The sequence below is a fragment of the Cherax quadricarinatus genome, chromosome 49 (assembly GCF_038502225.1).
Source record: "Cherax quadricarinatus isolate ZL_2023a chromosome 49, ASM3850222v1, whole genome shotgun sequence".
Taxonomy (NCBI): domain Eukaryota; kingdom Metazoa; phylum Arthropoda; class Malacostraca; order Decapoda; family Parastacidae; genus Cherax; species Cherax quadricarinatus.
Window position 1 is genome coordinate 18,364,001 of NC_091340.1, and position 22,401 is coordinate 18,386,401.

Below are 22,401 nucleotides of genomic sequence, written 5' to 3' on the forward strand. Positions count from 1 at the left end.
AGGTGCTTGTCCAGTGCCAGCTTGAAGACTGCCAGGGGTCTGTTGGTAATCCCCCTTATGTGTGCTGGGAGGCAGTTGAACAGTCTCGGGCCCCTGACACTTATTGTATGGTCTCTTAACGTGCTAGTGACACCCATGCTTTTCATTATCAATCAATGGTCCAAGTCGGACCGAAACGTCGTCGTAAGCTTCTCTCTTTTATGTGCGGGTTATTTGTGTATCGTTCCAGTCACGGTATTGTGCCTTTTTTTGTTATTTGTGTATCTGTCTCTGTCTATCTCTTTCAATCTGCCTTTGTCTATCTCTGTCTCACAGGTACACATACATTCCACCCTGGAGAGAGTTCCGGGGGTCAACGCCCCCGCGGCCCGGTCTGTGACCAGTCTGTGTAGTGCAGTGTTGTTATTGATCAGTACTACTTTGCAGCCTCATATCTCAGTAAGTACTGACCCTAATATTTTTATTTTAATCCTATAACACTTAGAAAAATGTTCTCTTTATTTCAATAAAAAAAACGATTTTTTGTTTTTCAAAATATTCGGGGCACTGGGCGAGAGAACGTGTATACAGTGGACCCCCGACCATCGAAGGCATCATCTAATGATAAAATCGACTAACGAAGCATTTTAGCGTAAAAATTTTGGCCCGACCAACGATGAAAAGCTCGACCAACATCGTTCATCCTGAAACGTGTCCATGTAGCCTTGCGTGCCTTAGCTGCCTTGCCTTCAGTTAGTGTGCCAATATTTACAAGCCAGTGTGGTCGTTACATTCTGTATTATTCCAGTGTTTTTAGTCCTTGTAACTGCTAAATAAGCCACCATGGACCCAAAGAAAGCTTCTAGTGCCAACCCTGTGGTAAAAAGGGTGAAAATTACAATTGAAATGAAGGAGATAATCACAAAGTATGAAACTGGAGTGCGTGTCTCCGAGCTGTCCAGGTTGTATTATTACAAACCCCAATCAACCATCGCTACTATCTTGGCCAACAGAAAGGCAATCAAGGAAGCTGTTGTTGCGAAAGGTGGAAGAATGTTTTCGAAACACAGATCACAAGTACTCGAAGATGTTGAGAGACTGTTATTGGTGTGGATAAACGAAAAACAGATATCAGGAGATAGCATCTCTCAATCAATCATATGTGAAAAGGCAAGGCAGTTGCATGACGATTTAATTAAAAAAAGGCTTGCAACTAGTGATGATGTGAGTGAATTTAAGGCCAGCAAAGGTTGGTTTGAGAGATTTAAGAATCGTAGTGGCATACATAGTGTGGTAAGGCATGGTGAGGCTGTCAGTTCGAACCACAAAGCGGCTGAAAAATATGTGCAGGAATTCAAGGAGTACATAGAGGTTGAAGGATTAAAAACCCAACAAGTGTTTAATTGTGACGAAATAGGCCTGTTTTGGAAGAAAATGCCAAACAGAACCTACATTACACAGGAGGAAAAAGCACTCTCAGGACACAAGCCTATGAAGGACAGGGTTATTTTAATGTTGTGCAGTAATGCTAGTGGGATTGCAAAGTGAAGCCTCTACTCGTGTATCACTCTGAAACTTCTAGTGTGTTCAAGAAAAAAAATGTCGTGTCGTCAATGCTAATTTGTGTGTGATGTGGAGGGCAAACAGTAAGGTATGGGTCACTAGGGACATTTTCTCTGACTGGTTTTATCATGTGTTTAGCCCAACTGTGAAAAATTACCTCCTGGGAAATAAATTGGACCTTAAGTGCCTCCTGGTATTGGACAATGCTCCTGCTCATCCTTCACAGTTGCCAGAGCGAATTTCCGGGAACTTGAGTTTTATCAAAGTGAAATTCTTGCCTTCTAATACCACTCCTCTCCTTCAGCCCATGGACCAGCAGGTCATTTCAAATTTCAAAAAAACTGTACACCAAAGCAGTTTCAAAAGTGCTTTGAAGTGACCTCAGACACTTAATTGACCCTAAGAGAGTTTTGGAAAGTTCACTTTAGTATCCTCACTTGCATAAACCTTGTAGGTAGGGAGTGACTAACAGGACCTTGAACTCTGCTTGGAGGAAACTGTGGCCAAAATGTGTAGAAGAGAGGGATTTTGAAGGGTTTGAGGCTAACCCTGAGAAGCCTATGCCAGTTGTGGAATCTATTGTGGCATTGGGGAAGTCCTTGGGGTTGGAGGTTAGTGGGGAGGATGTGGAAGAGTTGGAGGAAGACGATGAAGAACTAACCACTGATGAGCTGCAAGAGCATCTGCAACAGCAAGAGGGCACAAATGAGGAAATTACTTCAGAGGAGGGGAGAGTGAAACGGAGGAAGTTCCCTTCTTCAAAGATTAAGGAAATTTGTGCAAAGTGGGTTGACGTGCAAACCTTTACGGATGAAAATCACCCTGACACAGCTATTGCAAGCCGTGCTGGTGACTTTTAAAATGACAATGTTGTGGCCCATTTTAGGAAAATCTTAAAGGAACGTGAGGTACAGAGCTCTATGGAAAGATTTTTGGTGCAACAGAGGTCCAGTGACTCAAGTTGTTCCCAGTGGCATTAAAAGAAAAAGGGAAATAAGCTCGGAAAAGGACTTGGTACCTAAAGTCCTTATGGAAGGGGATTTCCCTTCCAAACAATAATACACCTCCGTCTCCCCTCCTCCCATCTCATCACTACATCTTCAATAAAGGTGTCATTTATTCTTCATTTAGTACAGTACGTGTATTTATTGTGCATGTATCCTTCTTTTTCTGTTTAGGAAAATGCATATTTCATGTGAATTTTTTTTTTTCATACTTTTGGGTGTCTGGAACGGATTAATTGCAATTCCTGGCTCTCGAGAGGCAGGAGAAAATACTCAATGTAACGCTAATATGAACTCTACGGCTTATTTATTTCTCACAATCGATATAATATGACATAATAGACAATATAAATAACAGAAACCTGATATAGTATACTCCAGAATGAATAAAATATGTCATTATGTGATAAGGGGTGGTGGCCACTCCCGAAGTAAAAATAATTATCGCTCTGACCATATCTTCTCATTCTTGCCCATCTGACGTCTTATTATTTATTTACTTATTTAATTATTTATTTATTTGAACATGATACATTGAAATACAAGGAAATACAGTAGTTAAGTGCAACATGCCAAAGCCCCTTATATGCAGAGCATTATGGGCAGGCTTAAAATTAACTTAAGATTAACTAAGCAATGATATATTCAGTGGTAAACATTACTGTAAACAGTTAACAATTATGCACAAATTAGTATTTCAAAGGCAGGTCATATGGTTATTTACTGTGTTGCTGAGCATTCAGTAGAATGGAGTATTCTGTTAGGTAATGTAATTAAAAATAACAAAGTTTGATTGGGTCACAGGTTAAACATTTATGAGATACAATTATTCAGTATTTATTTGGTTGTGGGTGAGTAAGTGATTTTTAAGAAGAGACTTGAATTTATAAACAGACAGTGTTTCTTTTATATTCACAGGTAGTGAATTCCAGATTTTTGGGCCTTTTATGTGCATTGAGTTTTTGCATAGTGTGAGATGGACACGAGGAACATCTGTGCCTTGTGTTATGGTCATGTGTTTGTTGAGGTTGGTAAGAAGTTTGAGGGGAGGGTTAATATCAGAGTTAAGTGTTCGGACATGTGGAGAGAATGGAGCGAAACAGAATAACTTCAAGAGTGTATCAGTCTGTAGTGGAAGGAAGGCGGGGTAGGGATCGGCCTAGGAAAGGTTGGAGGGAGGGGGTAAAGGAGGTTTTGTGTGCGAGGGGCTTGGACTTCCAGCAGGCACGCGTGAGCGTGTTTGGTAGGAGTGAATGGAGACAAATGGTTTTTAATACTTGACGTGCTGTTGGAGTGTGAGCAAAGTAACATTTATGAAGGGGTTCAGGGAAACCGGCAGGCCGGACTTGAGTCCTGGAGATGGGAAGTACAGTGCCTGCACTCTGAAGGAGGGGTGTTAATGTTGCAGTTTAAAAACTGTAGTGTAAAGTACCCTTCTGGCAAGACAGTGATGGACTGAATGATGGTGAAAGTTTTTCTTTTTCGGGCCACCCTGCCTTGGTGGGAATCGGCCAGTGTGATAATAAAAAAAATAATAATAAGTGTTCTATGTATGTAATAGGTGCAGTAATAAGTATGGAAGTTTTGTATGGTGACTAGGTTTAGAGTTTTGAATATTGGTGGAGTGTGCTGCCTGTAGTGGGAATTTGTTATCATTCTGACTGCAGCCTTTTGTTGGGTAATTAATGATCTGAGATGGTTTATTGTTGTTGAGCCCCATGCACAAACTCCATAGGTGAGATAGAGGTAAATAAGTGAGTGATATAGGGCTGAGTGGAACATAGTACCGTATCTTCGATAGTATGCCTACGGTCTTGGAAATTTTCTTGGAAATTTGCTGTACATGTGTTTGAAATTTGAATCTATTATCAAGGTGGATTCCTAAGAATTTTTCCTCTGTGAGCTTTGTGATAGGTGATCCGTTTATCATTATGTTAAGAGGGACATCTGTAGCTCTGTTACCAAACTGAATGAAGTAGGTTTTGTCAATGTTTAATGTAAGTTTGTTAGTTCTCATCCAGGTAGATATTTTCTGTAATTCGGTATTCACAGTTGTGGAAAATTGCATTTATCTGGATGTAACTCATAATGTACATACCAGTAAATGGTAACAAAGATAATTATTATTTATCAAAGTTACAGACAAGTAGGAATTTGGGACACCTAGGTCACAAAAAATGTCCCCCTTCGTTACCTACTACTGTCGTATCCACAAGTTGCTCTAGACCTATTAATTACAAATGAAATATGCATCACCAGGAATTCTGGTAAATATGTAAATTTGTGGACTGTATATTAAAATTAATAAATTATTATCTATACACATTTGTATAACAGAAGGAGAATATATCTTAATATCACTCACCAATTTGACTGGAGACAATGTGTATCATACTCAGAAAACCTCACTGTCTATACATGAAAATAACATTGGCCAGAGTTAAACATAATACTTATCTGAGGTTCCTGGAGCTGTCTTGTCCAGTCGCCTGATATCTCAAGTTATGCAGGAATGCACATCCAACAATTTCGGCTCCTATTTGAGAGGTGTCAGCCCAATTTAACCTCTAGAGCACGAAAATTCTTCCCATTATTCACTAACGTTTGTGTTGACTAGTTCAAACATGGCGAGTCTCCTCTGCGCAGGTGCAGGGCTTCCCATTTTTTATAACAATTTTTATTAAATACAGTATGGCCATCTATTTACATATAACTACTGTATTTCTGGAAAATATATACAGTATTTTCCACAACAGTATTGGCTAGCATGACTAGGCTCGGGTGAGAGAAGACGTATGTAGTGTTATCTGCAGATAGTGTGGGTTTGAGTAGTTGCGATGCATTTGGTAGGTCATTAATGTAAACGAGAAAGAGAAGAGGGCCAAGGACACTTCCCTGTGGGACTTCAACTGTAATTGGTTATGTGGAAGAATTTGCTCCATTTGTGTACACATACTGGCTTCTGTTGCTGAGGTAAGACTTTAGGTAGTTGAGGGAGTGCCCTCTTATACCATAGTGTGACAATTTTATGTGGAGCAAGTCGTGGTCAGCTGTATCAAAAGCTTTACGTAAATCAATGAAGATTCCCAGTGGGACTTCTTTTTCTTCTCTAGTGCTGTATATATTTGTTCTAGCATGTGTACAATAGCATCATTCGTATTTTTATTAGGCCTGAACCCAAACTGACAGGGGTTGAGTATGTCGTGGGAGATGAGGTAGGAATAGATTCGCTTATGAATTAATTTTTCGAAGATTTTAGAGAGAGGGTGTAAGTTGGATATTGGCCTATAGTTATTCAAGTCTGTTTGGTCTCCTCCTTTATGGATCGGGGTGACCCTCGCTATTTTGAGAACATAAGAACGAAGGAACACTGCAGCAGGCCTACTGGCCCATACGAGGCAGGTCCAAGTCTCCTACCTGCTTAAGCCAATGCCTCAACCTAGTCAGGTCAGGTCACATTCACTTAAGGAACACGGCAATTGACCTAGTAGCACAAGCTAATCGGGTCCAACTGACACCCACCCACACTTACTCATGTATTTATCTAACCTATTTTTAAAACTACACAGCGTTTTAGCCTCTATAACTGTACTTGGGAGTTTGTTCCACTTATCCACAACTCTATTACCAAACCAGTGCTTTCCTATATCCTTCCTGAATCTGAATTTTTCCAACTTAAAACCATTGCTGCGAGTCCTGTGTAGGTTAGATATTTTCAGCACGTTATTTACATCCCATTTATTTATTCCTGTCTTCCATTTATACACCTCAATCATATCATCCCTAATTCTACGCCTTTCTAGAGAGTGTAGATTCAGGGGCCTCAGTCTATCCTCATAGGGAAGATTTCTGATACATGGATCAACTTTGCCATCCTCCTCTGTACGTTTTACAGTGCATTTATATCCATTCTGTAATACGGTGACCAGAACTGAGCAGCATAGTCTAAATGAGGCCTAACCAAGGATATATAGAGTTGAAGAACAACCTGAGGACTCCTATTATTAATGCTTCTTGATATGAAGCCAAGGATTCTGTTAGCTTTATTGCGAACACTTATGCACTGTCGTCTTGGTTTCAGGCTACTCCTAAACAGAACTCCTAAATCTTTTTCGCAATCCGTCATATTAAGATCTACATTATGTAGTTTATATGTGGCATGGTTATTTTCCTGTGCAACATTTAGAACTTTGCATTTGTCTATATTAAACTGCATCTGCCACTTCTCCGACCACTACATCAGTCTATTCAAATTTTCCTGGAGTGCTCTAATGTCCTCGTCAGAATGAATTCGACGGCCTATTTTGTTTTTTTTTAGTTAGTTTAATATGTTTATTATGCACCCCATACCCATCCTGTGGGCGGTAATCAAAAGATTACAGAGGTACATAATTGGTCCAGGGACTGGACTCCAAAGTTTTGATAGCTGAGCAAGTTACAGAGGTAATGAACTCATAATTTACAAAGGTAATGAACTCACAATTTACAAAGGTAATGAACTCCAGGTAGGTCTAGTCACAATTATGACAAGTTACAAAGGTATTTACAGATTACAGAGGTACGTAATGGGTCCAGGGACTGGGCCCCCAAAGTTTTGATAGCTGAACTAGGTACAAAGGTAATGAACTCACAATTTACAAAGGTAATGAACTCCAGGTAGGTCTAGTCACAATTATGACAAGTTACAAAGGTATTTACAGATTACAGAGGTACGTAATGGGTCCAGGGACCGGGCTCCAAAGTTTGATAGCTGAACTAGATACGAAGGTAATGAACTCACAATTTACAAAGGTAATGAACTCCAGGTAGGTCTAGTCACAATCATGACAAGTTACAAAGGTGTTTACAGATTACAGAGGTAAGTAATGGGTCCAGGGACTGGGCCCCAAAGTTTGATAGCTGAACTAGGTACAAAGGTAATGAACTCACAAGTTACAAAGGTAATGAATCCTGTAAGAATGGTTACTTACGTTTATACATGGCTACAATCATTATAGAGTAATGAGCAATTCACACTTCCACACCCGGTCACAACTGTAATGAGTTATTGGTGCAAATATTGATTGTTGAGTCACACACACACACACACACACACACACACACACACACACACACACACACACACACACACACACACATACACACACACACACACACACACACACACACACACACATACACACACACACACACACACACACACACACACACACACACACATAGGGACCATACATAGTTTTAAGAAGAGGTATGACAAAGCTCAGGAAGCAGAGAGAGAGAGGACCCAGTAGCGATCAGTGAAGAGGCGGGGCCAGGAGCTGAGTCTCGACCCCTGCAACCACAATTAGGTGAGTACAATTAGGTGAGCACACACACATACACACTCACACACACTCACACACACCACATACCGTGGGGTGAAGACGTGGGTAACAAGGCTCCGAGATCCTTAGCGTTGTATGGTGTGCAATAACAGTTAGCAGTAAACAGTGGTAGTGGAACGTCAGTGAACAATACTACGAGTGATAATTAAAGTTATTAGTTAAAGAAAGTGAGAGGAAAGCTGAAATCATAATATTTCAAAGCGCAAACCGTTGGGGGTCTTAGGTGCTGTTGCCACATTGGTAGCGGGGTAGGCCTGAAGAAGTGACGTCACGACAAGTTGTGTGCCATTATACATATAAAGTGAAGTGTATATAATGTGAAGTGTACACTATCATCAGTGAAGAGTGAAATCGCGTGAGGAAGCGGGATGTATGAGAATATATGGTTATAATCATCACGGGTGAAGGATCTCCAAAATAGGGATTTAAGGCCTACGTACGACGACTTCGTCATCAGCAGCTGGCAACTGTCACCGCAAGTTTATTCGCCTGTTTGTGGTTTGCATGTTGACAGCCCTGGCTGGCCTTGCATACTGTTTGATACTGGTCACTCACTCCTGCAAGCTATTACCAGAATTAGAATAGAAATAGCATAGACATAGAGAATAGTGTTGATGAGTGTGAGAAGGTAGGTGGGACAAGCTTTTAAGGGCAACATTGTAAGACGGTGCTAGGGTCAGGTCCCAGGAGGGTTGTGTCAGGTCACAAGAAGTTGCGGCCAGTCATTACACCGCACAAGACTCTCTCACACACACACACACACACTCACACACACACATACACATGCACACACGCACACAGGCAGTGTTACTACCGGTAGTTATTAGCAGTAAGAATACTTAGGAAGCTAGGAAGTCCTCTCTCAATGTGAACAAGGAAAATGATAATAACCAGCAACAATTAATACGTAAATCCAGAAAGGGCAATAAGTGGAGAGAGTAGATAATTGGGAAAGATAAATGAGACTAAATTTGTGCCTACACGACGGATCTTTCAACCACACAACCTACCCCCCCTAACCCTCCCTCCCTCACACACAAGCACACACACACAAGGGTAGACACACACAAAACACTCACACACACACACACACACACACACACACACACACACACACACACACACACACACACACACACACATACACACACACATACACACACATACATATATAAACACATACACACACACACACACAAACACAAACACACACACACACACATATATATATATATATACACACACACCACACACACACACCACACACACACACACACACCACACACACACACCACACATACCCCACCACACATACCCCACACACACACACACACCACACACACACACCACACACACACACCACACACACACACCACACACACACCACACACACACACACCACACATACCCACACACACACACACCCCACACACACACACCACACACACACACCACACACACACACACGCACATACACACTGTGGTACTTGAAAACCTCATGCATCAACATGTCAGGGACACAACCAGTGGCCCGGTGGCCTGGTGGCTAAAGCTCCCGCTTCACACACGGAGGGCCCGGGTTCGATTCCCGGCGGGTGGAAACATTTCGACAAGTTTCCTTACACCTGTTGTCCTGTTCACCTAGCAGCAAATAGGTACCTGGGTGTTAGTCGACTGGTGTGGGTCGCATCCTGGGGGACAAGATTAAGGACCCCAATGGAAATAAGTTAGACAGTCCTCGATGACGCACTGACTTTCTTGGGTTATCCTGGGTGGCTAACCCTCCGGGGTTAAAAATCCGAACAAAATCTTATCTTATCTTATCTTATCTAACCAGAGAGAGAGGGGAGGATGAGCCAGCAAGACTGGATCTTGTGTTCACCCTGAGCAGTTCAGACATTGAGGACATCACTTACGAGAGGCCCATTGGAGCTAGCGATCATGTGGTGCTGAGTTTTGATTATATAGTAGAGTTACAAGTGGAGAAGGTAACAGGAACTGAAGGGGACAGGCCAAACTATAAAAGGGGGGACTACACAGGTATGAGAAACTTCCTGCAGGAGGTTCAGTGGGACAGAGAAATGGTAGGAAAATCAGTAAACGAGATGATGGAATATGTGGCAACAAAGTGCAAGGAGGCAGAGGAAAGTTTTGTTCCCAAGGGAAACAGAAATAATAGGAAGACCAAAACGAGTCCTTGGTTTACCCGAAGGTGTAGGGAGGCAAAAACTAAGTGCAACAGAGAATGGAAAAGGTACAAGAGGCATAGGACCCAGGAAAACAAGGGGATTAGTAGAAGAGCCAGAAACGAGTATGCAGAGATAAGGAGGGAGGCCCAGCAACAGTATGAAAACGACATAGCATCGAAAGTCAAATCTGACCCGAAACTGCTGTATAGCCACATTAGGAGGAAGACAACAGTCAAGGACCAGGTGATAAGGCTGAGGAAAGAAGGTGGAGAACTCACAAGAAACGATCAAGAGGTATGTGAGGAGCTCAACACGAGATTTAAGGAAGTATTTACAGTAGAGTCAGGAAGGACTCTGGGGGGACAGACCAGATGGGGACACCAGCAAGGAATACACCAACAAGTGTTGGACGACATACATACAGATGAGGAGGAGGTGAAGAAACTGCTAAGGGACATCGATACCTCAAAGGCAATGGGACCGGACAACATCTCCCCGTGGGTCCTTAGAGAGGGAGCAGATATGTTGTGCGTGCCACTTACCACAATCTTCAACACGTCCCTGGAAACTGGGCAACTACCTGAGGTATGGAAGACGGCAAATGTAGTTCCCATTTTTAAAAAAGGAGACAGAAAAGAGGCACTAAACTATAGACCTGTGTCATTGACGTGTATAGTATGCAAAATTATGGAGAAGATTATCAGGAGGAGAGTGGTGGAGCACCTGGAACGGAACAAGAGTATAAATGCCAACCAGCACGGATTCATGGAAGGCAAATCCTGTGTCACAAACCTTCTGGAGTTTTATGATAAAATAACAGAAGTAAGACACGAGAGAGAGGGGTGGGTTGATTGCATCTTCTTGGACTGCAAGAAGGCCTTTGACACAGTTCCTCACAAGAGATTAGTGCAGAAGCTAGAGCATCAGGCGCATATAACAGGAAGGGCACTGCAATGGATCAGAGAATACCTGACAGGGAGACAACAACGAGTCATGGTACGTAATGATGTATCACAGTGGGCACCTGTGACGAGCGGGGTCCCACAGGGGTCGGTCCTAGGACCAGTGCTATTTTTGGTATATGTGAACGACATGATGGAAGGGTTAGACTCAGAAGTGTCCCTGTTTGCAGATGATGTGAAGTTAATGAGGAGAATTAAATCTGATGAGGACCAGGCAGGACTTCAAAGAGACCTGGACAGACTGGACACCTGGTCCAGCAAATGGCTTCTCGAATTTAATCCTGCCAAATGCAAAGTCATGAAGATAGGGGAAGGGCACAGAAGACCACAGACCGAGTATAGGCTAGGTGGCCAAAGACTGCAAACCTCACTCAAGGAGAAAGATCTTGGGGTGAGTATAACACCGAGCATGTCTCCGGAAGCACACATCAACCAGATAACTGCTGCAGCATATGGGCGCCTGGCAAACCTGAGAACAGCATTCCGATACCTTAGTAAGGAATCGTTCAAGACACTGTACACCGTGTATGTCAGGCCCATACTGGAGTATGCAGCACCTGTTTGGAACCCGCACTTGATAAAGCACGTCAAGAAACTAGAGAAAGTACAAAGGTTTGCGACAAGGTTAGTTCCAGAGCTAAGGGGAATGTCCTATGAAGAAAGATTAAGGGAAATCGGCCTGACGACACTGGAGGACAGGAGGGTCAGGGGAGACATGATAACGACATATAAAATACTGCATGGAATAGACAAGGTGGACAAAGACAGGATGTTCCAGGGAGGGGACACAGAAACAAGAGGCCACAATTGGAAGTTGAAGACACAAATGAGTCAGAGAGATATTAGGAAGTATTTCTTCAGTCATAGAGTTGTAAGGCAGTGGAATAGCCTAGAAAATGACGTAGTGGAGGCAGGAACCATACACAGTTTTAAGACGAGGTTTGATAAAGCTCATGGAGCGGGGAGAGAGAGGGCCCAGTAGCAACCGGTGAAGAGGCGGGGCCAGGAGCTAAGACTCGACCCCTGCAACCACAAATAGGTGAGTACAAATAGGTGAGTACACACACACGCACACATGTGGTAATGCTTTATTTACAGCTAGCAAAGTCAGGGTATTTCTCCAGAATGGTCTGTAATATACCACTGTGGATAAAATACTTTGCCATTTCTTGAACATTTCTGAGTGAGTTGTTTCTAAATTCATTAATTTTATCACACTCCAGTACATAATGACGCAGGGTGTGACAATAGTCCATCTGGCAAAGTTTACATTTCGTTTGGTCTACATCTGGTGGTGGTGATTTAACCTGCCAAAGATACTTGTAACCCAGCCGGAGCCGGGCAGTAGTGACATCCAAGAGTCTGCTTATTTTGTTGGATGCACCATAGACATGTGGCTCCTCCTGCATGATAGAATGATGATAGATGGACTCACTGGTGTCAATCTCCCTGAGTCTTAAGTCAATAAAATTCAGTTGAAGTTCTTTTCGTATTATTGTTCTCAAACTACTACCTGACAAGCCAAGATTGCAATCTACTCCCTCTTTGAAAGCATACAGCTTAGCCAATTTATCAGTTCTATCATGCATCTGAAGACCAATGTGAGATGGAATCCACAGCATGTGCACTCTGACTCCACTGTCCACAATCTTACCATACCTGTGTCTGGCTTCTGACACAAGCATGCCACAATTTATGCTTAATGAGTTGAGAGCATTTATGGATGACAGAGAATCAGTTACAATTAAACTGTCAATCTTAGATACATAGATGCATTTCAGTGCAAGGAGTATGGCAAACAGTTCTGTCTGAAGGGTAGAGGCCCAATTATTGATGCGTGCTCCAATTTCTTTAAGAGAGCCATCACTCTGTACGACAACAGCAGCACTACCAGCTGCACCAGTGGATTGGTGAACAGAACCATCAGCGTAAATAATTTGCGAGAGTGTGTGCTGTGTGACTAAGTTATCAATACAGCTTAAGGCCTCATGTTTGGCTTCAAGGCGAAGTTTTGGTTGTGATTTAAGAAGTAGTTTGGGGGGAAATGGAGGAATGGTAGTTTGGAATGGGGTAATATTCCATGGAGCGGAGAAGTGCCGCTGTTGCCTTACTTGACATAGATCATGTATCTGATTCATGCGGAGGTCGGTTCCAGTTTTTTCGATCCATCTGGAGGAGTGTTCACCAGTGCTGAGGAAAGTTTGGAGGGCTTCTGTGCAGGGGTTTGAATGGGCTTGCCTGAGCATATTAACCCCAATTAGGATATTTCTTTCAGTAACACGATCTCTGATGCTTGGAATATCAAGTTCTTTTTGCATATTTAAAATTTTGGCAGTACGAGGGCATCCTAAAATGATCCTCATTGCTTCGTTCTGCAGTTTTTCCAGCCCTCCAAGCTTCCAGTCAGACACAAGAGCAAGTAGTGGCGCAGCATAATCAACCAATGATCTAATATAAGCAAGATACATCATTTTCACAATTTTAACATTAGCACCATACCTGGGGTGAAACCCAGCCACAACTCTAAGTGCTCTTAGTCTTTCTTTGTATTGGCGACAAAGTCTTGTTACAACAGGTCCAAGTAGTGGAACCTCAAAGCCTAGATACCTGTATCTGCTTACATATTCTAGAAGAGACGCATCATGCAACTGGATCTGACGAACTGTGCCTCTGTCGAGGAGGACGCCTATTGAGTATCTTTGTTTTATCAGTAGAGATTATCAACCCCAGGTCCTGACACGAGGCTAGTACATGATTAAGAATGTTTTGGGTGTTGGAGAATCCGGTGGTGTGAATCATTATATCATCAGCAAAACTAATCACATAATGATGGGGCTGACTAGGCATAGCATTAAGTAATGCATTAATTAGAATATTGAACAGTGTGGGACTGAGCACACCTCCCTGTGGGGTTCCTAATTCAAAGTCTTTAGTTACACTTCTATGTCCCTGGAACAACACAGACGATTTTCTGTTTGACAGGTAGCCTTTAATCCAGCGGAGAAGCCATCCTCCAACATCCATTCTGGCAAGTTCACTAATGATTACATGTCGGTTGGCTACATCGAAAGCGGATTTAAGGTCAAGGAACGTAGTGTATGAGCTGTCAGTGTGCAGAGTGAGAAAGGTGGCTATGCAATGATGCACACTCCTTCCATGCATGAAACCATGTAACCGGGGAGACAAAAATTGTTTGATTCTGTACATGAGGACTAGTACCGAACTTGCACACGAAAATCACTCACTACGAAAGCAAAAGACTTGGCAGACGATGCAACATCCCCCCAATGAAAAGCAGGGGTGTCACTAGCACGTTAAGAGACCATACAATAAGTGTCAGGGGCCCGATTACCAACAGACCCCTGGCAGTCTTCAAGCTGGCACTGGACAAGCACCTAAAGTCGGTTCCTGATCAGCCGGGCTGTGGCTCGTACATTGGTTTGCGTGCAGCCAGCAGTAACAGCCTGGTTGATCAGGCTCTGATCCACCAGGAGGCCTGGTCACAGACCGGGCCGCGGGGGCGTTGACCCCCGGAACTCTCTCCAGGTTTAGCGCACGTCCTGAGACGATTAAGAATCATTCTCTCAAATGTTTTACACAAGCAGCTAGTAAGAGATATAGGGCGAAATGCATTTTGTTGATAGGGCTTAGGAATTGGAATGATGAGGCTGTTGGTCCAAGATTGATGGAGCTCCCCAGTTACATAGCTCATGTTATATAATTCAAGTAATGGATTACCTGGTACTCGACACAGCAATCTGAGTATGTTGTAAGAAATTAATACCATCCTCACCAGGCGACGTGGAGTTGCCCTTAGTTAGTGCTGCATCAAGTTCATAATTAGTGAAAGGAATGTTGCAGTCATCTGCCTTGTTAAGCATAAAGCAAATAAGTCTCTCCCTTGCATCATATTTGTCATTTAATTTTGCCTGTGTGGTACTGGGAAGATTGTCATAGCTAGATGTAGCAGCCCAAGCACTGACTAACTCATTCGCCCTATGAAAGGGATGAGGATGCGCGATCTGCCCAGTTCTGTTACCCTTAATTCTATTTATGTCCCTCCATGCCCGGCTAAGTGGGGTGTGAGCATTAAGACCGTTGACAAATTTTTCTCAGTCTGTTTGCCGCAGCTCTGTCATACGCTCTCTGGCAGCAGCAAGGGCAGTTTGGAAGAGCCTCAGCATTCCAGGGGTACGATGTTTTCTATAGGCCAGGCCTAGTCTGCGAGCAGTACGTTTCAGTGTACGAAGTTTAGAATCATTGTAATAAGTATGGTTTCTGAAGGAGGTATGATTATTATGGAAGTTCGAGCTGCCTCGGCAATTGTGAAAATTTGTGTGGACTGCCCCCAAGTGAGTCGCCTACCCTGGCAAACTCTGTTGACACCGAGCTCTGAGGTGGGTACCTCAGCCTCACAAGTGGCTTATAGAACAGATTTTCACAAATGATTGGTATTGCAAGAAACTTTGCCTGCATGCACGTATAAAGGACTAACTTACTTGGTGTTGCAGCATATATCCTGATCTTCAACTTCCTAAGCCTAGCTTTAGCCCCTTTGGAGTTCCCCTTGGGAACCACGTGCAACCGGGAGCGTTAATTCCTGCAATATTCAATCGTTATTAGTGTCCTGCCTGCACCTCAGAAATTCCTATATCCAAGAGGGTATGTATCCCCTAGTATAACTATGCAGACTCAGACGCTAGCTTCAGACGGCTCTGAGACGCTGGTACTTACTGGGCATGCTCTCTCTCTGTAGCACGCCAAGCCCACAGTAACTCAACCCACAATCTCCCAAGACACTGGCCAGATCCTACGGGAAAAGGTGAATATCTCGTCTTACTGTATGGGCTGATGGAGGAGATCATCTACGGTACATCGAGGTGCCTCTACCAGATTTCCCCAGGTCTCAGATGTGAAGACACGTGGGGGCGCCGCCTGCTGTTCACGGCACGTCTTGTCCAGTCGGTGTCTATCGAAAGAAGGACGCTATTCTGTCTTTGTGACCTGCGCCCCGCCAATCAAGCTAGGGCTGCCAGTTCTCCCTAGCTAACTTATCCTAGTGTTTGCCTACATTATCGGCCTATTACTACCTATGTTAAGGTCTTAGGTCTACTCTATCATTATCTACAGATGCCTTAGTAAACCTAATATTAGTGTACTACCAGTAAAACTACCTACTCCTTCCCTGAAGAGTAAATCTATAAATTAAATAAGCTTACCAACCGCCAACCAGAGAATGACGTGTTTGGGAGGGTTTAAGGGCCGCTCGGCTCAGACGACCAGACGCCCATGCTGGATCTGAGCTGTGGAACTATTTGGACCAAATAAATTTCCACATCCTCCCGCCGGCGAAGGTAGGCGCTAAGTCTAGATCAAGTCTGCCTCCCGCAGGCCCCCCCAGTGGGCCCTGGACTCGAGCGCCGTTCGACGGGTCGTCCGGCCGCTCAGCTCGCTCAACCTCTGGTCTGATTTCTCATGTCCCGGTCCCACCGTGTGGACCTCGAGAGGCAAAAACCTGTTGATGGGTCTTATAGTCTCGACACCGTTCATTCTCACTTTCACCATTCTCAACCGCCCAGCCTTGTCTGGGTGGGTTGACACTACCAGGCCAAGAGGCCAGTATGCCCTCGGCGCCTCGGATTCTACCAGCACCAGGTCCCCTTCACTTAGCATCATCTTATTCGCCTCGGGGTCGGCACCATAGAAATGTTCCCGCAAGGTTGTCAAGTAATCCCTGCGCCACACCTGGTTCCATTTGTCCAGGATGTTCACCAGTCTGTTGTGACTCCTGTGCAGTTCTTCATTGATGGGGGGACCATCTGGCCCATAATAATCCAGCTCCTTGGAAGACTGACTCAAAATTGCGGGGAAGGGCTCAATCCTTCTTCCAAACAGCATGTGATTGGGGGTGAGAGCTTCTTGCTCGTCAATCCCATTTTGTACGTAGGTCAGAGGCCTGTTATTAACTCTTGCCTCTATCTCAACTAACACTGTCCTCAGTTCATCACAGCTCACCCTCCTGCCGTGCAAGACCTTCCGAATGCACCTTTTGACTGTGCCCACCATGCGTTCATAGAATCCCCTTGCCAGGGCACCCTTGCCAGGGTGCCCTGGGAGCTATGAACCTCCACTCGCACTCTATTCTCTTCAGGTGTTCTCGTATCTCTTTTACCCGATTCCTGACATAGGGGAGCTTAGACCTGTCATTCTGGACCCACTGTAAGGCCACCTCCGAGTCTGTCCATACATAGGTGTGTGTCACCCTCAGATTACTTAACACCTCCTCTACGTACTTACCCAGTCTTGCTCCCAGCAACATCGCCGTGAGCTCTAGCTTTGGGATCGAGCAATCCTTCAGGGGTGTCACCCGCGCACGACTGGTGACCAGATTGACTTGGTCCCCGGCCACCAAATACGCTACTGCCCCATAGGCCCTGGAGGAGGCATCACAGAAGACGTGCAAGTCATAATCCCACCCGGTGCACCCGATGGACCTGGGGAATGTGAACTCATGCAATTCCGCTAGGTCTTTGTTAACCAGATCCCACTCCTGGCAGACTGTTTCTGGCAGTGGGTCGTCCCAACCTAGGTTCGGCTCCCAGGTCTGTTGCACCAGCATCCTCCCTCGAATGGTGATGGGTGTCAACAAACCCAAAGGATCGAAGGCGCCCAGACGCCCATGCTGGATCTGAGCTGTGGAACTATTTGGACCAAATAAATTTCCACAGCAATTATTGATTCCATAAATTTTCCCACTATGGAGGTTAGGCTTATTGGTATATAGTTCGAAGCTAAGGACCTGTCACCTGCTTTGAAAATAGGTATCACATTTGCCATTTTCCACGTGTCTGGCACCATGCCAGTCTGTAGTGAAGTATTGAAAAGATTAGCCAGAGGTTTGCTAAGCTCCGCTTTACATTCCTTTAACACCCTTGCATACAGTTCATCAGGGCCTGGGGATTTGTTAGGTTTTAATTTATCAATTTGCCAAAGGACCATGTCACTTGTGACCCTAATCGTGCATAGTTTATTAACATCCTGTTCTACATAATTTATTATTTTTGGAATATCGCTAGTATCTTCCTGTGTAAAAACTGAGAGGAAGTATGTGTTAAAAATTCTACACATTTCCTTATCACTGTCCGTGAGCTGACCCGAGTAACTTTTGAGTGGGCCTATCTTGTCCCTGATCTTACTTCTGTATACCTGAAAGAATCCTTTTGGGTTAGTCTTCGATTCTCTTGCAATTTTAACCTCATAATCTCTTTTTGCTTTTCTTATTCTCCTATTAATTTCTCTCTTTAAGTGAATATATTGATTTCTTAACTGCCCCTCTCCTCTTTTGATTTGTCTATATATGCCTCTCTTTTAACCAATGAGATGTTTTAATCTATTGTTCATCCATTTAGGATCATTTTTGCTTGATTTGATTTCCCTATTTGGAACATAAGTTCTCTGAGCAGCTAGAACTATGCCCTGGAAAGCGTCATATCGGCAATCATCACCACCTACCTGACCCATAGTCAGGTCATTCCAGTTCAGCCCACCCAAGTAATTTTTCAGTCCTATGAAATCAGCCAAGCGGAAGTCAGGGACAGAAACTTGATTGCCATTATTAGGGGAATTCCATGATATATTAAAACTGAGTGATTTGTGATCACTTTCCCCAAGCTCATCATTAACCTCAAGATTATTAATTAGCGTTTCCCTGCTGGCAAGAACCAAGTCAAGCAGGTTATTTCCTCTAGTTGGCTCTGTCACAAACTGTTTTAAAAAACAATCCTGAATTGTTTCAAGAAAGTCACTTGACTCTAAATTTCCTGTCAAACTGCTCCAGTCAATCTGCCTATAGTTGAAATCTCCCATTATCATAACCGTTTCGTATGTAGAGGCCTTACGAATTTCATCCCATAGAAGTTTACCGCACTCCCTATCAAGATTTGGGGCCCTGTAAAATCACACCCAAAATTAGTTTTTCACGGCCCTCGAGAAGCTGTAACCAAACAGATTCAGTGGCTGATGCTTCTAATTTTATATCTTGTCTAACACAACAATTTAAACTGTCTCTGATGTACATCGCTACTCCACCACCCTTCCTGTTGACCCTGTCAGTGTGGAATAATTTATAGCCTTGTATGTGACATTCAGAAGGCATCTCTCTATCTTTCAGATTGAGCCAGGTCTCTGTTATAACAATGATATCTATGTTTCCTGCACTTGCAATTAATCTTAGCTCATCTATCTTATTTCTTACACTCCTGCTATTAGTATAATAGACCCTAAGGGAGCTAGTCCTTTGCTGCCCTCTGCTGTTTCCCTTTGTTTGCTGACCTGATCTGTTGTCTTTATTTATAACTTCATGATGAATGTATTTTATACATTTACTGTTTTCAACCCTAGTGTTGCATCCTGACTGTTTCCCACACACACCCATACCTCTATCTTCTATCAGTTTAAAATCCTAGGCATTTCAGCAATGGCCCTCTCGATTGAGTTTGCAAGAGCTACCACCCCTGCCCCAGAAAGATGTACCCCATCCCTTGCATACATATCATGTTTGCCATAAAAGTTGTCCCAGTTGTCAATGAAGGGGATTGCAAGTTCCTTGCAGTATCTGTCTAGCCAGCAATTTACACCAATTGCCCTAGACAACCATTCATTGCCCACTCCCCTTCTAGGCAAGATGCTACATATGATTAGGACCCCTCCCTTAGACTGAATTAAAATCTATAGCTGACCTGTACTTATCTAGCAGCTCTTCTCTCCTACCCTTTCCAGTATCATTTCCACCAGCACTGAGACAGATAATAGGCTTGTTCCCATTACCTGACATGATATTATCCAACCTGTTGACTGTCACTAACACCAGCTCCTGGGAAGTACACTCTCTTACCTTCTTATTCCTATTACAGAAAGCACGGTCCATATAACTTACCTGTGAGTCACCAACCACAAGTATGTGCTTACCTCTATTTGCAGGGAAAGTAGTGCCTTTACCTTCACTGGCCACTGAAGTACACTCATCCTGAAGAACAGAGAAGTGATTTCCTACCTTTAAATCTTCTCTTTTAACTTTCCTTGTTTTGATGCTCTTCCTATTACTGGGAATCACTTGCCACTTGTAGCAGGTATTGGACTGCATCTCACTGCTGGTAGCCATTGCTACCTCCCCCCCTACAGCTTCCTTGCAGCGAGAGACAGACTGCACCTCGCTGCTGGTAGCCTCATTTCCCTCCACCATTCCAGCCACCTCACACTCGCTCCTAACCCCATTGAGGTGAACCTTCAGCCTCCTAATTTCCTCCTGGAGAAGCAAGACTGTAGGGAAGGTAGAGGATTCGATGGATTTGTTAAAGAGTGTTGCAATGATTGGTGACAGCACTTGCGACACTTTTTTGTATATAAAGGGTGATAAGGTATTTAAATCTCCTGTCTTGTTTTTTAGTGTGTTGATAATAAGGGAGACTTCTGTTGGGTTAGTCAGATTATTATTATAATAAAAAAGAAGCGCTAAGCCACAAGGGCTATACAGCGCTGCATGGGTTAGTCAGAGCTAGGAACAGTGTGTTCGGGTAGTTGCTAGTGAGGTAGTCATTGGGTGGGGTATTTGAGCTTGGGATTTTATTGGCAAGGTTTATTCCTATGGTGGAGAAGAAATCATTGAGTCTGTTTGCTGTTTCAGTTGGTGGGAGTTGGGGTTCATCTGGCTTTGTTAGTTCAATTGCGCTTCGTGATATCTTTTTTGTTCCTAGAATTTCTGATAGGGTTTTCCAGGTCTTTTTTTATATCACCTTTTAAGTTGGATAATCTGTTCTCATAATACAATTTTTTTTGCCCTTCTTATCAGGCTGGTTAGGATTGACAAGTAACGTTTTGTTTGGTCTCTGGTTATGCGACCCATTCTGTACTGTTTTTCGTAAAGGTGCTTTGTATTTATGGATTTGAGGATGCTGGGTGTTAGCCAGGAACTGTTCAGTCTTTTATCTGTCATCTGTTTAGTTTTTTTTAGGGCAGTGCTTGTTATAGAGGTGTTGGGTCTTTTTTAGAAAATTATTAATACTTTTGTCAATATCTGTATAGATTTCTAGCTCAGTGTGCCAGTCAATGTTTGTCACTACTGTTGTGAAGTTATTAATGGCTGCCTCATTGTGAAGTCTGAAAGTGACTTTAGTAGTGTCTTGGGGTAATTTACCAAGAGTTGTTATGAGGAAAGTAGGGTAGTGGTCTGTGGTATTATCTGTGATTATGCCTGATTTTAAAGGGGATATGGTGTTGGTCCAGATGTGGTCTAGTAGGGAAACACTAGTCTGTAATTCTTGTAGATTTTGTTACAGTTGGTAGCAACAAGCAGTTACTCATAGTGTTTGTGAATTCAGTAACGTGTGGGTCCTGGTCTTGCAGGAGATTTATGTTGAAGTCACCTGAGAGTAGTAAGTGATCTTTGTTCATGCGTGCATCAGTTATCATACTTCCTAGGTTTTCACTAAAATGGCTAATGTTTGACTGTGGTACTCTGTAGATGTTTATCACTGTGAGAGGTTTTTGTAGGTATTTGTATTTGAATTTAGCTATTTAGGCGTGGAGTTAAAAGATAAAGAATCTAACACAAAGTGGGAGTTGTCACAGTTGCTCTTTGCTGATGACACTGTGCTCTTGGGAGATTCTGAAGAGAAGTTGCAGAGATTGGTGGATGAATTTGGTAGGGTGTGCAAAAGAAGAAAATTAAAAGTGAATACAGGAAAGAGTAAGGTTATGAGGATAACAAAAATATTAGGTGATGAAAGATTGGATATCAGATTGAAGGGAGAGAGTATGGAGGAGGTGAATGTATTCAGATATTTGGGAGTGGACGGGTCAGCGGATGGGTCTATGAAGGATGAGGTGAATCATAGAATTGATGAGGGGAAAAGGGTGAGTGGTGCACTTAGGAGTCTGTGGAGACAAAGAACTTTGTCCTTGGAGGCAAAGAGGGGAATGTATGAGAGTATAGTTTTACCAACACTCTTATATGGGTGTGAAGCATGGGTGATGAATGTTGCAGCAAGGAGAAGGCTGGAGGCAGTGGAGATGTCATGTCTGAGGGCAATGTGTGGTGTGAATATAATGCAGAGAATTCGTAGTTTGGAAGTTAGGAGGAGGTGCGGGATTACCAAAGCTGTTGTCCAGAGGGCTGAGGAAGGGTTGTTGAGGTGGTTCGGACATGTAGAGAGAATGGAACGAAACAGAATGACTTCAAGAGTGTATCAGTCTGTAGTGGAAGGAAGGCGGGGTAGGGGTCGGCCTAGGAAAGGTTGGAGGGAGGGGGTAAAGGAGGTTTTGT

The 22,401-nt window shown here is 43.4% G+C and overlaps 1 protein-coding gene across 2 annotated transcripts in view; it reads right to left on the reverse strand.

Moving 5' to 3' along the window:
* The window catches only part of LOC138854111 (uncharacterized), a 423,710-nt gene extending 407,381 nt beyond the window's left edge, over window positions 1-16,329 (reverse strand). Inside the window, exon 1 of one of the 2 annotated variants that reach the window (XM_070095237.1) lies at window positions 16,301-16,329. The gene's annotated coding sequence lies outside the window, so the exon portion shown is untranslated. Of the gene's footprint in view, window positions 1-15,580; window positions 15,672-16,300 lie in introns of those variants that run through there. The other variant, XM_070095235.1, reaches the window with a different exon arrangement.
* Window positions 16,330-22,401: the final 6,072 nt, after the last annotated feature.